We start from the raw sequence: 18,541 nt of genomic DNA, 5'->3' as shown, positions 1-18,541 counted from the left end.
CAGGTGCTGTAGCAAGCTGTGGGAAAAAGACAACGCTCTACAAAAACCGAACCCAGACGATTTTTGCCGTATGTTTCACTCTTCTGGCCGATGTGCCAAATCAAATGTCTAGTATTACTTTTAGTGAGTATTATTTTTGCAAAAGAGGAATTTGCCCACAAAGAGGAATGCACATTTATGTGTTGTAGAGTGTGCCGTATTAAGCAAATTTTTTAAATAAACTATATTCATGTATATCAAAATGAATGCCAATTATTTGCTGTAAAAAGAGGTAGGTTGCGCTTTGTAAAACACATAATTAATTTTATATCTATTCACTGTATCTAACCTTTGATGACACAGATTCTATCGAAGCACTTTTTCTATTATATGGTTTATTTTATTTATTCTGAAGAGGCATGTGAACAGTAAAGACATTACAGAAGATTCCTTTTATATAGTACAAATTTAATTATATTTGCTTAATGCAGGCATACAAGTGAGAAGTCATAGGTCAGCGGTAGAGGACTTGCGATCGTAGGACGTGGATTAGATTTCCGGGACACAAACTTATGTAATTCAAATTTTGTGCATTAATTATAAAGGATTGCCACTGCTCACAAACAAGTCTCCAGAGGAAAGAGTTTTCTCCGTACCATGAGTCTTCACTGGGATTGCCAACCCACCTGTCAAGTGTGTCGATTATGGTATATCCCCCCATAGATATCTTACGCGCAAAGGCCTATATCTTTCAGTGGGTGTTTATTGGATAAAACGACAATTGTAGGTGCACGCTGCACGGGATATAATTATTATAGCTTATTACTTAATGCAGTTAAAAAAATGAAACGGAAAAAGAATTTTAATCAGCTTTCTTTTGTTTCGTACTATATAAAAAACTGAGATTATCTGCAAAAAGTTTTCTATAAATATTTATTGTTATTGTGAAATAATATGAATTATTTTAAACAATTCTTATAATTTATAAAAGAAGCCAATTATTAAGCCGAGTTCGCCCCTGACTCGTTATTGACCTGGCCACACCTGCAACTCGTTTGAGGACACGAACATTTCGTTAATACTTCTAACTTGCCTAAATAATTTTTTATTAAAACAACAAAGTTAAATGAAAACGAAACAAGCGCATTAAAGCAAATGTTTTAATTTTCTTTCATTGTAACAAATAATTCGCAAGAATTTTATTTGCTAAAAACATTAGTTATTATTGTTTTGTGATGTGTAATATAGGCATATGTTTCTGGAGGTTTTTTTTTATTTGTAGATATTAGATAAACCATTACACTTTGATTGTTAACCCCTTGCATTCGGATATTATTTTCAAATTTTCTTCTAACAACTGGATAATAACGTACATATTTTATCATGTAAAATGTTGGAAAACTTTTTAGTAAAAAAAATAAAACAATAAAATTTATAATTTTTACATAAATTTATTAAGAGTATTTATAAAATTTCACATCCTAAAGTTTTCTAGTGTGCTACCGCTGAAAGTTTCCTGAGACATCATGCCAGCAGTGCTGGCATCCCGAGTGCAACGGGTTAATAATAATAGTTGGCGTAATTTGTGAAGATTGAGAACATCAGAATAAATGTTTCATTAAATGATACATTACCACGAATCTTTTTATAGAGAATAAAATCATTTATATATTAACACAATTTTTCGTGTTATATAAATTACTTTTAATTGATAAGTTTCGGTACTTATTTCGTCTTTTACCTCCAAATAAAAATCATGTTAAGGTTAGAAGTCAGCTAAATAATTAAAAAAATATAATTAGTAAAGACAAACAGCAGGTTAAATTTATACCATCAGTCTCTATTATTTCGTGTTCGCAGTATCGTGTTCACGAGAATAAAAATTGTCGATACGCATAATGCAAAACGCACTACGGAGTAAAATAAACCGCTGATAAAGTAACCGAAGGAGCGCAGGTCAGGGAACGGCGTATCCGAGGCCGGCACAATAACAATTTGTCGGTATCGGCGTCTGATAACCGCGGCCCGATTGAAGTGCGCACCTAAGTGCAGCGTTCACAAAGTAAAAGCTACAAGGGTTTCATCAATCAGGACATATTTGTTACAGCCTAGCCTTGTAAAAATATTGTCCAACCTAAACTTTTACCGTTATCTGGTTATTATTTGACAAAGACTTTGTTATATACATATACATCGTAAATATAACGTTAAAGCTACCCATGTATATACAATAGTGTGAATAAATAAATATATTTCTTAGTTAAAGATTTCAAAAAAATTATATATCATGTGTTTATCAAATTGTAAAGAAACATTATTTCGGATTACACAATTTCCCTGTGATCATAATTATAGGCGACATAAAGATATCGACAACTGGACGTATTGGCTTATCCCATAGCTATCCAAAAAGACAGGTAAAAAGCTTGCATCTAGCTAGCTAGCACTTTCCGATGAACTTAACAAGATCGTCTGTCTACTTTGTTGACATCCTTCGCTACGCTTGTCGGTCCGTGGTCGCAGCTCCAGAACTTTAAGGACCCAACGGTTATATGTTCTGCGCGCTGTGTCCAGCCCTTTGCAACTTTCAAGTTCCTAATCCCATTACACATTTGATTTTATTTAATTCTAAAAATAATTATATTACACTGTATCTAAGACTAGTCTATCTAGTAGGTCTCGGGTTACATATGGTGAAGGAACTCATTTTTAATAAACTTAATAAATATCTGATTTCCACCAACACGCACTGGGCTCAAGTGTAATTACGTCCCGCATAATATCTCTTTGTGGGTGAACCATTGCCCCATCAGTGGACATAATAAAAAGACATAACAGCAACTAATTTGTAAGAAGTTTTGACATGTTGTCAAGGTAAGTACAATCGTTGTCTATGCGATTACCGATAAACAGAAAAAAATATTTTGTGTTAAGGATAGAAGGCACTGTGGCACTGGTAAAATGAAACACGAGATATACACACACACATACATGGCATAATTATACCATGTATGTATGGTTTTTCTTTGCTAAACCTAGTGTTTTTTTAACATTAAAAGTTATGTTTGATGATGCAGGTAAATTATCGCAATTCATTACCAGAAAAGCTGCGAGTCAGATGTTAGTAAATATTCTTGAATTCATTATTATTTGAACACCTGTATATAATTATGCGAACAACAGGCAAATCAAAAAACAGGTAACAATGATAATAGAAAGTAGCAAGTTATTATAATATAATCCCTTTAGCAACCGATCGAGCTGAAGTTCGACCGTCACCGGGACGCGTGAATCGAAGTGCTTCGTGTGACAACCCTTGCTGAGTTTTGCTCTCGACAATCGCTGCGCCCATGGAGCTTCAGTCTAAGCAACCTTCCACAGAAGGCACAGAACATAAACCTTGTTTACGTAACTAAGCTAGAAGGCTCTTTCGGAAACCTCAGCACAGGCCGATACATATTTGCAACAATGCCGAAGTGAGTAGTTTTTGTAAAACCTTTACTTGCATGACATTTACCACTAGGTGATCGTCGAGGATAATTTCTAATACAAATAAATTATTAATCGTGTCAAATTAGTTATCATAACATGCAGGTATACTGGTTTTATTAATATACAAATTGTACACGTGTCCTGATGCCCCGTCACCTACCATCTAATGCATCACTGTCTTTGTGTCTCTCCATACTCAATAATTAATTCACTGTATGGAATGCGCGTAGATCATTCATTGTCAAGGATGTCAGTTCTAGCAATTCACATACTTTGATCCAATATCCGTACACGAGAAATTAATGCGTAAGTTAGTTCAGTAACTTTATTTATTTAAAAACAAATTTGAAGTAATGCTATATAACTTACACTTCTCTTATATATTTATATTAAGCACCTTATGAATAATTTAGTATTAGGGTTTAAGAAAAACCCTACATATACATAGTTAAAAGACCGGAAATGACAAGAGAACTTTAAAATTGACCAGAGAATTCCGGTCAATATAACTATGTGGTAAATACATTACATTTTAAATTTATTTAAAAAAGTAGTTTTTAATTATAACCAATTTTTTTCAAAGAATAGTTAGCGAAGATGTTATGTTATGAAGTGACAAGATAATTAAAACAATATTTTAATATAATTGATTTTAAATATCGAAATGTAACAAACAGAAGACAAAGCAAACAAGTAATCGGTTCATTATTAACATCTCAGCAATAAACGCGTCCACTTCTGGGCATTGGCTTCATATAAAACTGAATCTAGACAAAACCACAATCTTAATGAAATAAAAAAACTAATTTTAGTATTGAATTACCTTTTTTATTTTACACATACGATAACATTGATATAATGCATGCATTTGATAAGGTAAACATAAAAAAAGAAAGTTGGGAAGGTTACGCAACGTGCACGTCTGTTGCCAAATGTTTGCATTCGTGTTTAAATTGTTGTCAATTTATGAGCGCGAGTTACCGTCATTACCGGCGTTCCTCCATACGGGTTGTGCAAATTTGACGATGCGTTTGATGTGCCGTCGGCGCGATAATTAAAGCATTAACGATCTGCTACGTAGAGGTTTTTTATCGCAATTAAAAGAGAGCCGCACCGCTGCGCTTCCTACGTCTGCTCTTCAATTTACAAGTGATGGGCCTTGAAGGTGCGAATTCTGACTGCCCGATATTAGCATTTGCCAAATTGGCAGTCGGGGTCGAATATTGCAAATTTGTTACTCTTTCAGATTTACAATGCCGGAATCGAATAAACGTGAAAAATCTGTACTATGTGTACGTGCGTTTGTATAATATATACGAAATCGTTTAAATCGGTATCAATTTTTACAATCCCTTTGAAAATTAGGATGTAAATATGTAACTTAACTAAGGTCCGTCAAATGCGAAAAAAATATTAAACACAAACTATAGCATGGCACGACAACGTTTTCCGCTTTCAGATAGTTTAATTATAAAAGTATTCGAAATAACAGTGTGAGGAAAATACAATAACCTCGTGTACGGTTTTATTTTATTTTGTGATAAAAGATAAAGTATATAACCACATGCGATATCAGACATTCACATGCCATTTTAACTACTCACGTTTAACGACTGTTGTTTTTGGTAATGAGATAAAGATCATGAAGCCTCTTACAAAAGCATATAACAGGTTTATTATTACAAGGCTTGCGTATGTTCGATTCACGAATTCGAAACGGGACTTCGGGTCCGAGTTTTTTTTGGACGAACATTTAAAAAGAGAATTACGCAATTTTTCTTTCAAGGCTATTTTTTTTCATACAGTATTCATGGCCACAAAAAAAGACATGTGCAATAAAAACACAGGTGCCATTGATATTAACGAGCAAGTATAAACAGCGATGCTCCAAATGAAGCGCCTAAATAGCTCGCAAGGCTAATGGATTGCACTACAATGGAGGCGTCGATGTGAATCTAACATTCCTAGTGCGACCTGTAACCTCATTACAGACGTCTGGGTCGCTGGACAATGTAATATGAACTACGTATTTTTCTTATATTTTAAAAACGATTTTCATAGCTATTCATATATATAATTGTTATTGATAAAACCTTTAGCATCATTTTTTGAAGATTAAATTCTTGTTACCGGTTATAAGTGGTTAAACCATTACGGTTAAATTGTCACGTGTCGTAATTATTCAACAATTGTTACACAACGCATTTCCTACTACCGTCTGCCCAATTAAAAGTGATTAAAGTTCATCGTAACCTGACACAAATTATTTATCTTGATTCTTGTTTGGTATCAGGTGACCCTTTGTGTTAATTAACAAACAACTCCGTATTCCCTTTCTAAAAAATTAGCTTTAACTGGGTCGCAAGTGGATTATTATGTAAATACCAGAAGCTTAAAAAATTTGTGTACCTAATACTCAATTCAGAAAATTAACAGTGAACGTTTGTGTGCAAAAAATTACACTGTTAATGACTTTATAGAAGATAGCACACCGAGGGAATGTGGTTGTCTCCAGGCAATTCAATGTTTATTAAATAAATAATTATTAGTTATTAATAATATGTAATTTCAATTTATTTTTAAAAATATATATATAACCCCACTTAGCTTCTCTCGCCTGAAAACATGGTAGGCTTAATTCATTCAAAACGTCAATAAGAGATTTATTCGATCGTACAAAGTTTTTTTTTAATCTAAAATAAATAAAATTAAGTTGCCGTTTTAATTGAAGACCCAAATAATATAAGTGTACAAAAACTAGTATTAAATAAAGTGGGTATTTAAATAAAATCTAATGCATAAAAATTCGAAATACACCCATGCGACACATTTTAACTTTGTGTTGTATTTGAAAATATCAAAAATAAAATACATTGCGGATGGCAAGACGGTACGGTACATAAGGATAAACACGAGACAACGATACGAGAGAATATCCATATAGAGCGAAGTAAATGGACTCTCGTATAAAACTGTTTGCTGTAGACGCTAAGCTAATATTTGAGATCTCACAAACGGGTCAGGCTAAGATGCCTCGGACCGTCATTTGCAAGTGCAAATTTTCCGAGATAAAAATAATCTTAAACGTGGGGCTTAATGAGATTATATGATTAAATCACACCCATCTTTGCGATACGGTGAAGTTGTTTACATATTTTGTACTTCCAATTTATAAGTAAGGACGAATTTTATCTTTTGATTTATATATCAGCTGAGCCGAAAGGATGGAGATAATACAAAGCCAACAAATAAATCAACAGTCATTAAGTTATTAAATGAGTGACGGACGTCAAAGCACTTATACTCGACTCAAAAAGATTAAAACACGAATAAAAAAGGAATTTTTCGATTATTTTGCATCGTATCGTAATTTTAGGTTTTTTTTTATCAAAAATTAAATTGCCTTGTTTTTTTAATTAATCAAAGAATCTGATTTTCTATAGAGTTGTCTGGATTTATTAGACACCAGCGATAAATTGGCTCGCACTGCCTTTTGTGGATGTAATTTCATACAACCTATTCGCAGTAATTTTTTACTTACTAAATATTATAACCAAGTTTGATACCTAAAAGAGCAATAGTTCGAAAATCTTTTTTTTTACATAAACGTCGCCTCAACCCCGCTTAGCATTTCGTAAAATCCGGTCGCCAATTGCCAAAAGGAATATTAGTGACAAATTTCAAGTCTCTAAACATTATGGTTCTAGAGATATTTTGATATTTGATTACTATGAGTATCGTCTAGTACAATATTACATTATTTTGGTAAAAAATTATGCAATTGAGTTCAATGTATCCTTCCGAGGAATTTTTGTAATATGTAATATCTTATAATTGTATATAAGATTTCAAATACGTTGGAGTGTCTTTTAAGTCAAACAAATAATTCTAATTGTATTTATAAATATACAAAAATAGTTTATAAAGGTGTTTTTAATTATAAATAAAAACATTTTTCAGTTTTAATTAAATTATCATCTTACACCTATTAAATAACGTTAAATCAAAGCGACGCATATTAAATAATAGTTGTATGAGCGTTGTTTTCGCTAGATGAAGCATTACGTGTTCAGTTTCCTAAAAAAATATTTAGGAAGTTCTGTTAGAGCGCTGAACAAATGTGCGCAAGGTCGCACAAATTTACACAAGCGATTAAGCAACGACGCTAATGAAAACTGAATCCGGCGCAAGTAATGTTATGTATCGCAGTATATGTCTCTGTAAACATATTGTCCTGATGATTGTAGATTGTAGTCTTATACAATAATCGGTTTTTAACGAGTGAATAAAGTCTACGACTGAAACGTCGGCTTCGAAGGCAGTGTTGTTGAAAAATAAAATTTTATCCTCTTAAGGTTTTATACACATTTTTACATGGCGCGAAGTGCAAATTCCGGCTGCCCCCGTACCACCTAGAGTGCAGCACAAGACTGTGCCAATTGCAAAAATCTTCTTCGATTTTTTTATCTCTGATCTACTACATCATGTCATATCATACAAGTAAGTTCTTACAGAAAAACTTTTAATATGTTGTAACATTTGTTTTTTAATACATATTTATTTGTTTTTTATTACGTTGAAACATGAGAATGCAGTAAATCATCATTTTATTTCCTGCATGGATGTAGTCTATCATTAAAAAAGAATTCCTTTTACATTGATCGATGCTGCCATTAAATAAATCTCAGATTCAATTTATTTTTTACAACGTTATTGGATCTTGAAATGTCATTTCTATGACATTTACTAAAGTTGTAACTATTTCGCATTTTATACGCTTGAAGCTAAGTCTTTTGGTAAAAATAATGTTTAAACCTGCTTTGTTTTTCTTCTAATCCATTCTGAATAAGCGTCAAAATTTGTAGACCATCGTAAGATGAAAAAAGTTTTCTTTATTTAGATTCATGAATGTCGAAATATTCCCAAAATGTATGTCGCAAAATAGGATTTGTAAAAGTGTTTTAATAAAATTATTACACATCCGAACCTTTTTCATTTAGTTTAAATGGTTAAACATATAGTTTTTAATGAAATTTTTTGAATCATCATGTGAGCCAATAGACGCTCCCTGCAAGGCAAAGGCTTCCCCCTTAACAACGAAGAGAATGTGAGTAACTTTCAATATTTGAAATATGGCTAACAGCTGTCCGTTGGTTTCGAATTAAAAATATATCAATTTCATATGTGCAATTGCACCAAAACATCGCAATAATGATGATATTATATAATCACTAATTCTTAGTTCTTCAGCGTTACCCTGAAAAATACTCCACTTTCCGAATGATACTATTTATTTATTTCTTGCTGTTTACGTATCATGGTAATTAATTACTTTTAATGTTGTACTGATATAACTTGAAATACACAAAGCGTTACAGAAATAGCCACTTTGTTAGTACTTGACGAGAATGCCTTTTGCAATCAACATTCGTTCAACTTATAACGTTTTTGACACCTCACATCCTTCAACGCCCACTCAATATCTTCGACAGACAGTCGTCAATTATCGATTACACACTACAAATACAAACTTAAATTTGTTAATGTTATGACTTATGTCGAAATAGGATCCACACAGTCCCCATATTGACCTTCTTTCAAGGGCACACGTTAAATTGATAGAGTTTATTGAAATATCGTACAATTCAATTTATTATTTCTGTAAACGCACGACTTCCGCTCTTTGAGCTGTAGGAAGTGATTAAGCGTTCGATAAAAAAATAACATAAGTTTAAACAAAACCATTCTCACGATTGTGCCCACGAATCTGCCTGTGCTGAGAAAAATAAACTTTATTCTTATACACCTACAAAATTATTTTCATTGAATATTACTATTTAAATACATGTTAATATGTAAACTCGTGGGTAAAATTGAAATGTGTATGGCGACTCTAAAACACATTTAAGGAACAAGTCAGTTTAGTATATCTCCTAATCGCTTGTAGTTAAATGGGAAGGGACGTGTGATACGGTCTACCGAACATATTTTACATTTGTGTGTGTAACGCTTTAAAGTGTTATAAATTAATGTACACTAATTAACATTCATTCATATGTGTGGAGGCCTCGAATTCGTATGCCGTTGCCGCTACGCTTCTTATCACAGTTGTATGCACTCTTTATATTAAGTACAATGTTGTAGCAGGTATTGTTTTTGTGACCTTTAACTAAGGGGCTCGTTATTTTTTAAAAACTTTTTATATGTTTAGCTTTAATCTATATTAAATTCTATTCGGGATATCAATAATAAAAATGCCAAATGTTTTTTTCATTTGACAGTACGGATTGCAAATTAACTTTGTCCTGGCAAACACAGCAAAGAATTAGTGATTATATTCTATCACAATTATCGTTTTCAACATTACCATAGAATTATTTAGTGTTTGACATATTTACAAACTAAAAGAATTAGGATTTTAGAAAGTAATTTTATATATAATAGTATTATAATAGTTTCCACAAAATAATTGAAAACAAGTGGTGTATGTTAGTCGGTGATCAAACATCTTATAACAAGTAAATATTACATCTCATTCATACATAACCGAATGAATTACATAACGAAATAATGGTAATTTATTATCTGAGTTTTTCTGTTTCACTGTTGACGCATAGAGTGAACACAGGGCTGTCGGATTGAAAATATATCAATTATATTTTGTTATTTGCATCTCTGATTTAATTTTACGTTTTCAACTAATTGCAAGAAGAATTTATATTCAAAATAAAATACTTTTATTTACGTTTAGCATCTATTCAGTTACGTATTAAATGTATTTTTAAATACGATAGTAATTAAATATATTTTTAGTATAGTATGTATCTTGTACTTTATTTTAATTTATTTCTATCTTAAGAAATGTATAATGTAATTAGAAAAATGTGTCCTTTAAAAGTGCTAAAATGTATTGCCCATTTGATGTCTATTGATGTACGGTATTATATCCAAAAATCAATGTTTTAAAAATAATAAATAACGTAATATATATAAAATTAATTATTGTTTACCATCTTGTCCGTTCAAACTTTGTACTACCAAAATTTTTTGATCCATCGCATTCTATTAGAAAAATTAATAAACACATTTCAGAGTGATCACTTTATATAAATCACTTTACCTCGGAGTAAAAGCTTTTGATGGGTGAATGAGATATACATTTACAATTAATAAAAAGACAAGTGAAGTGGCTTTTATATCTGCTCATTCATACATCGTTTTACAATTATTTTATTCTAAACGTTGAACGACGTAATGTCCAGCATGCGTGAGCTAAGCATTCACCTCTTTAAAGCTTTTACTACGTATTTCCAATCAACCTGTATAGTGCAGTTGATAGCCCTGGCAAGCGACGACCTCTGTTCAGTTGGGAACCAGTACGGAGGACACGGTGCACTGCTATAATAATTATTTTGGACCGTCATTCGCGGCCTGCTATAAAAAACAGCTCGAGGCGTGGGCGCCGAAACTCATTCATGAATTGTTTAAGCTCAATTTATTTCATATGTGCCGAATATACGAGTCGTTGTATCTGTTTAAATTGAAGATAACTTTATTTCGATTGAGACTGAATTACTCCCGAAATATTAATAAGAAAATCTATTACCAATTAACGATGTATTTTAACACAATTTTAAATTCATTCAACATTTTAAATTAAAACATTCATTGCTGTAATCCTGTGTTAGTATATTCTATTTAAATCTGTCCTGTCCCATATAATCGAATGATAATACACGCTTTTAGTGAATATGATTAGAAGTTGTTAAAATTTATAACCAAAATTAATCCTTGTAATTCACTATTTAATTTGGCGGAAATAAACACATGTAACTACGAAATACGAGCCATTAAATAGTACAGCCATGCACGTATGTCGGAAACGGTAAAACAATAAGGGACCCTGTTTGATTAATTAGCACAAAACACGCTTGAAGGCCCATGGGTAGAGTACCAAGCCCTCTCCACCAATTTAATGAAACTAAAAAATATTAAATTTACACTTACGACCTCTTTTGAATCATCTATCGTTTTTTTTTATTATATTATTATTGCAAGGAGAACAAATTAATGTTTGTGTATTTCGTTATTATATCCATATTGTTATTCAATTTAGAAATTATATTCGGTTATAAATTTATTTAAAATCGACGTGTTGTGAACGTTAGTTCAATTTGTTATAAGAATTATACAGGTTTTTCTTTTATGATTTTAGTAATTTAGTAACATTGGTGTATATTCCGAAATGTGCAACAAATGAGACAAAAAACGTTGTTAAGACAACACTTTTTGTCATAATAAATTATGGAAAGTACTTTTAAAAGCATTTGCGAATAGGCAAGTTTGTCGAAAGAGACTGCTTGTGCGTGGGTTGACGCCAGAAATGGTTCCTTTTGTTAATTTATAACCGATTTACTGTGTGTTGGGTACTTAGGCAGTACATGACGGAGAATACAGGGATTCCGGTCGGACTATTGCAATTCATTTAAGCCGCCTCCGTAATTTCTTAGCCAGAAAAAGCCTCACGCAATTACATATTCGACTTTCCGATTGAAAAGATTATCGGTGAGACAAATTGCTGCATATTATGTGATTCTTATTCAATACACTTTGTCGGTCAAATTTGATGGCACAAATAGTTTATGAATAAATGTTTTCATCGTCCTTCTGACGACATTGAATGCCAAGCGCTATTCAAATTCATTCTTGCTATTGTGTTAAAGTATTTATAGTAGCAGGATTACTGCATCGAATTTGTATTCACTTACACTAAATATGCAGATGAAATTTATAAGGTTGCATTTAAAATACAAAAAATATTTAATAAAAATTATTATGATTTATACCTTTTCCCATAAATCAACGTCTAGGCGATATAACATTGCCAAGTAGTGGTGTGGTAACTATTCCTATAAAATAATAATAAAAACTACGTATTTTGGCGCGGCTAGTAAAATTGGAATTAGTGATTAATTTGAAGACATAATTTAAAATTAGGTCATTGAAAAATTAATTTTCGTTTGTCTATACAGAAGGGTAAACAGTAAAAGTGAAGATTTGTAATCATAGTAATAGAAATAACATCACAAAGTAGAAAAAAAATTATTTACTTTCTTGAAAGACAATAAAAAGAAATATACATTACAGATTTTTATTTATTTCATTTTCTGGGGTTAGCGCTATCACCCGATTTCGGCTGACGTTGATTTATGGGACAACGTGTAAAAAATAATTACTACTTTATAAGCAAAGAAATGTCTTTGCCATCACATGATTTGATGATGATATCTAACTTAAATATGGAATTATTATAGATTCATTTTTTTACAAAATGGAGAATAATTATAACAAAGCTCTAAATTACTTATAAATAGAAAGAAGATTATAAAACATGCTTAATTATACAAGATTATGATTGATATAATGAAAATAAAAGATCTGGACTATAATTATCTAATAGCAGTATCAAAATATAATATACTTTTTGATCATGGTTTCGATGTTGATTTTTTTAATCGCACGCTAGAAACTAAACTAAAATTATTATATCCAATGAAAAATTGTTAATGTTCAATTCCAATTTTGAGGTTATATTTACCATGCAAACATCTAAAACAACAGTCATTCAATTAAATTATATTTTTAAAAAAGGAATTATAAATCGCATGCTTTGAATAATGGTTGCTAGTAGCTATAAATACATGGCTTTTATAATTAATAATGAAGTGACTCTACCGCTACGGAGAATCTACAGGTATATACAGGTGTAAAAGCGATAAATGTAAAACAATAACTAAACCAAGTAACAACCGTCAAGGTCGTTGCGTCTACTAAACAGTTACAAAGTTTAAATTTATCCATCTTCATGTTTGCAGTAAAATTCTGTAAATAAATTACCGTCGGAAAACATTCGTTATGTATTGGCGATTCTGTCTCCGCTTAACTTCATAAAAACTTTTATTGTTAACTACATTAAGAAAAATATTTTTACTTATAAAGAAGAAACAATTCTGCATTAATAATCAATAAGTGTGATATTCGGAGGATTTTTTAGCGCTGACTTGTATTCGATAGTGATTTCAACAAAATATTTTTTTTGTATAATAGATCTACGGCAAACAATACACTCACACTTACTCAATGTTGCGTGCTATGGACCGAACAATTATTCCAGAGACTGAGTAAATATACAAATTGGAATACGCAAACTGAAAATATTTCTAATAATTAGGTTATTCGAACTTGTAGAATAGGATTACTATATCCCTGTTTACTTGTATTTTAGTTTAGTACATTGACGCTCTTTGCAGGGCATAAGCTTCCTAAAAGATATCTACGATATAACATAATCGCCAGGCGCTCGGAAGACGGGTTTTGGTGGTGTTATGGTACGCAGAAGATGCTACCGTACATCCTCTGGTAACTTGTTGGTTAGCAATGGGAATCCTATATAATTAATGCACAAAGTGTGAATTTTATAAGATGGTATCCCGGGAATCAAACCCGCGACCTATGATCGCAAGTTTCAGTCCTATATTGCAGGGCAAAACAAATAATTTGAACAGTGGTACTCAAATTATTTGTATCGCAACTAAATAAAATTATGGCTTATAGTAATTTATATATTTAGTTTTATTTATAATTTTCATAGATACGAAAAAAAGACAAGTATATTATTGATGAATATGAAGTGTATAAAAACTTAAGTGCATAAAAATTCTCAACTGCTTGAATTGGTGACTTCATTTTGTGGTTAACGTTCTTTAATATTTTATAATTAAAAATAAATGAAGTAAAACGCTTATGAATCTAATTTGAACAGCTAATAACATACATACATTTATATTTCTAGTAAGCACTAGAATTCGATAAAAATGTACATGTATTAAACTTAGTAAAAGCAATTACAGATGATAACGAGTTGTTTTTGTACATTCACGAGATAAGGTATTCTTAATGAGTTCTTTAGAAACATGTTTTAGGGTAAACGATAATTTATTATTATTAATCGCAACATTCACAAACTAATCAAGAATATTACAAATTCAAAGATTGATGTATGTATCTTGTCTATGTATTTGGTTAATATACATACACAAGATTATTAATTTACTGCTAATGTAATAAAAAATAATGACAAGTCGTACTTAAAGCAATCTGCTTAACGTGATTAAAAATTTAACAAGGTATATACATATATATATATATATATATATATATATATATATATATATATATATATATTTTTTTTTTTAATTTTTTATTAATGTATATATATATATATATATATATATTATAGCAAGGACACAGGTTCTTACCTTAGCATGTGCCTGCACACTGTAGAGCCGGCGGTGAGTATTCGCCAGTCCGGACCGAGAATTGTCCCCGACCAAAGACCAGCTGACTGCACGATCGTAATCTTCCAGAAGCCAAAATGTCCAGAGGAAGCCGGATCGCATCCACACCGCCCGGCACAGCCACAACACGCCGCTCGATCAAAACATATCGCTCACGAATCTTCTTTTCGACACACAGACTTGATTTGCAAAATTTATTCATCGCATCCGCCGAAAACACCTATAATTTTTATGTCTCGCGCCTGAAATAGGTACGCTCGGTCTTGCTAGATATTTTAAATATCTTCAACACGAGTTAACACCAATACTGAGGAAAATCACCATAGAATGCTGATGGAACTCAGCTTTCGCCGGAAAAATCAGTTTTCGCACAACGCACGCGAGCACGAAGCGCTCGCCGGCCACAGTACCGCGCGGTAAACAGAGAGAGCGCGCCGCAACAACACAACTACACATGCGCGACGCCTGTACCGATTCACACGCGCGCAACTCGTTCAGCGCGCGCACAGCCGCCGCGGACGAAAATAGCAATAGCGACATCGAGAGCCAATGAGACGTCGCCATTATCACGTAATACTCGCTCGCCATTGGTTGAGAATTCTGTCAGATTACAACCACAAGGCAGTTCAATTCGCGATTAACTGAAACTTTTTGATAATGCTTAAGTGATATCAAATTGGAATAGGCAAAGTTATCGTTATTCCTCAAAAATCAAGTTAATTGAATATTTAAACTACTTTATATATTACGCGTATTATATAATCTGAATAAATTTACTTTATTCAAGTACATAAGTATATAACAATTTTTAGGCTTTATTTACAACATCACTGTACCAAATGTATTTTTAACAAACATCATGGTGCCTTTTTGTTAATTTGACACTACTATTTTTGCGTACCATTAAAACACGCAAATAGAAGTTTCTAGAACACTTTGGATTTACAATTTATTTTAAAGCTATTTCATAGTTTACTATCAGACAGCGTATTAATTTACCAGTTAAATGAATGTAATTAGATTAATTACCTTGATCTCTTAACTAAGTAATCAATTACAATAAATGAAGGCCTAAATCGGATTGTCTTTTATCAAAGCTAAATAACTATTTTAGTGACAAAATCAATTATTTGTTTAAGGTCGATCAATTTTTTGGTTCGTATAGTTAGAAGTTCACGGGAGCAACCAGTAACGTAATGTAAAACACGATTAAAGAGTTTTTAGGGAAAATAAGCTAATTTTTTTAAATGCAGTTCTTAAGAAGTGACGATAACACACTCTTATTCGCATACGAAGTATTTGAAACAATTTCATTATAACAAACCCTCGCAATATGAAGTGAAATAAAGACAGATGTACAACTGATAGTACAATCAAAAGTAGTTTTTTTTTTGAAACGGAATTAACAATTTTAAATCTTATTATAGCCTTAATGTAGGTATATTATTCTTCATTAAACAATAATATAATACATGGCGGATATTTTCTTCGCAAATATTTATAGTTTTTATTTACCAAAATAATGATAAACACTCGTACGGCGTGTCTAACTATTAACTAGATATCTCATCATCATTTATTCCTATTTCCCCAAGATGGGGCAGAGGGCGTCCACAGTACGTCGCCATCCTGAGCGGTCTGGAGTCTCGCGCTTTACTGCGCTCCTCGTCATTCCAACTGCCTTCACTTCTGCAGTGATCGTCCGCCGCCAGATTTGCTTTGGGTGGACACGTCTTCGCTTTCCTTGAGGATTCAATTCAAGGGCTTGCCTCGGTATGTGATCAGGGTCCCTTTGGAGCGTGTGGCCTATCCAAACTAACAACTGTCTTCGACGTATTCTCGGTATAAACTAGATATCTAACATAGTTATATTTGAAGTTACAAGAGCTTATTATTGTGATGATACACAAGAGGTTATTGGAATAGGTACGATCTATTACTTTTGTCTTGTATTGCATTAGATTTATTGTGTTACAGCTCGAAAGAAACCATAGTTAATTAGGATACTTAGGTATTGATAGGTAGAATCATATTATTGCAAAAAAAAACAAATATAATGATTGTTATATCAACCTTAGGGCTTCACTGCTGGACGTAAGTCACCCTATATTTCCAATGACACGGGTTGGAAGCGATTTGCATCCAGCCTCTTCAAATGACCTTAACAAGGTCGTCTGTCCACCTTAAGGATGGACAGATATACTGCACTTGTCGATTCGTGTTCTCTACTCCGGACCCATAAGGTCCAAGCGACCATCTATTCGTGCAGAATTTAAATGTTCTTTTTATTTCCATTGCCTATTCCTTACTCGGATAATTGCAGAATGTGATTTGTTACTTGCGCATAAGCAAAAAGTAATGTTTAAGTTCCGCCACCTTTTTTGTAGTAATAGCGAAACGGTATCATAAAAATCATACATATAAATTTTATACAATCTTTTTCGCTCTTGTTACTACTCTACTTACCTTCTTTAATAAATTTACCATTTAAATTTAACTTTTTATGTAATATTTTTTATATAAATAACAAACAATGTTTTACAAATAAGATGTTTTATGTGATTTTTTTTTCATATTTAAATTTTTATAATATTTTAATATTTTAACAAGTGTTTCCTTACCTATTTAATCAATTTTAATGAAATTGAGCTTTAATGTTGGCCAAATATTAAAATAAAACAAATAAATTACTATTTTTTATCCGAATTTCTGTAACTTTTATAATTACGTCATTATTTCAGATATAAAATTTGTATAAAAATCTTAAAATTTCTGAGGAATAATATTTAATCAATTATTTTGGATAATTTAAAAAAGGATGGGTAATTTAAGTAGGTACTGTAATTGTTTTTAGGTGCTATGATAATCCTAGCCAGGATTAAAACGAAACATGGAGAAGCCAGGACCTAGTAAAAAACGTAAGGTTAAAGATGAAAATCGGCAGTTTCAAGAAATTTGGACTGAGAAATACTTTTTTGTATGGTCGCATAACAAAGTCGTTTGTTTAATTTGCAAGAATTCTGACGTGATTTTTTATTGATTTTATATAGATTGATTTGGCTTTTTAGTTGACATTACAAATCATTTGAATGTCTTGAACACGCGGCTTCAAGGCAAAAATCAACTGATATCCCAGCTCTACGCTCATGTATCACCCTTTCAACGCAAACTGACACTTTTCAGATTCACAATTGAATTCTGGAAGTTACAATCATTTTACGAATTATAAGAAAATGGCTGAAAAATTCAGCAAATCTGTGATTAATTTCAGTTATGTAGAAAGCTAGATATTTTGATTTAATATTTTCAAGACAGATTTTTAGAGTTTAAAAAAGTGAAACCTCTATTGGACATATTCAACAATCCTTTCATGATTTCAGTTGAAAATGCGCCAGAGTCAATGCAGTTAGAAATTATCGAGATTCAAAACGACCAAGATTTACGCAACAAATTTAACGAAGGAGACTTGCTGAACTTTTACCGCTGCATTGATAAAAATATATACGAAGAGTTGCGCATAAACGCTCTGAAATGTGCCAGCTTATTTGGTTCTACCTATATATGTGAACAAACTTTTTCAATACTAAATAATAATAAAACAAAAAATCGCCTTGCAAATGAAAGTTTGGGAGCAGTTTTACGTGTAAGAAAAATTTGAGCCAAATATAAAAAAGATTGTAAGCACTATGCAGTGCCACGCTTAAAATAATTCT

General features: G+C 31.9%; 1 protein-coding gene across 1 annotated transcript in view; it reads right to left on the bottom strand.

Annotated features, from left to right (window-relative positions):
* Positions 1-15,227, bottom strand: part of Atf3 (Activating transcription factor 3) — a 64,068-nt gene extending 48,841 nt beyond the window's left edge. The window contains exon 1 of the mRNA XM_068772126.1: positions 14,790-15,227. The gene's annotated coding sequence lies outside the window, so the exon portion shown is untranslated. The remainder of the gene's footprint in view (positions 1-14,789) is intronic.
* Between the last annotated feature and the right edge of the window lie 3,314 nt (positions 15,228-18,541).

Source organism: Battus philenor, unplaced genomic scaffold (assembly GCF_028537555.1).
Source record: "Battus philenor isolate CCGP_79_NKW_IND1 unplaced genomic scaffold, ilBatPhil1.0.hap1 SCAF_11, whole genome shotgun sequence".
NCBI lineage: Eukaryota > Metazoa > Arthropoda > Insecta > Lepidoptera > Papilionidae > Battus > Battus philenor.
This window is presented reverse-complemented; position numbering and strand designations above follow the sequence as displayed.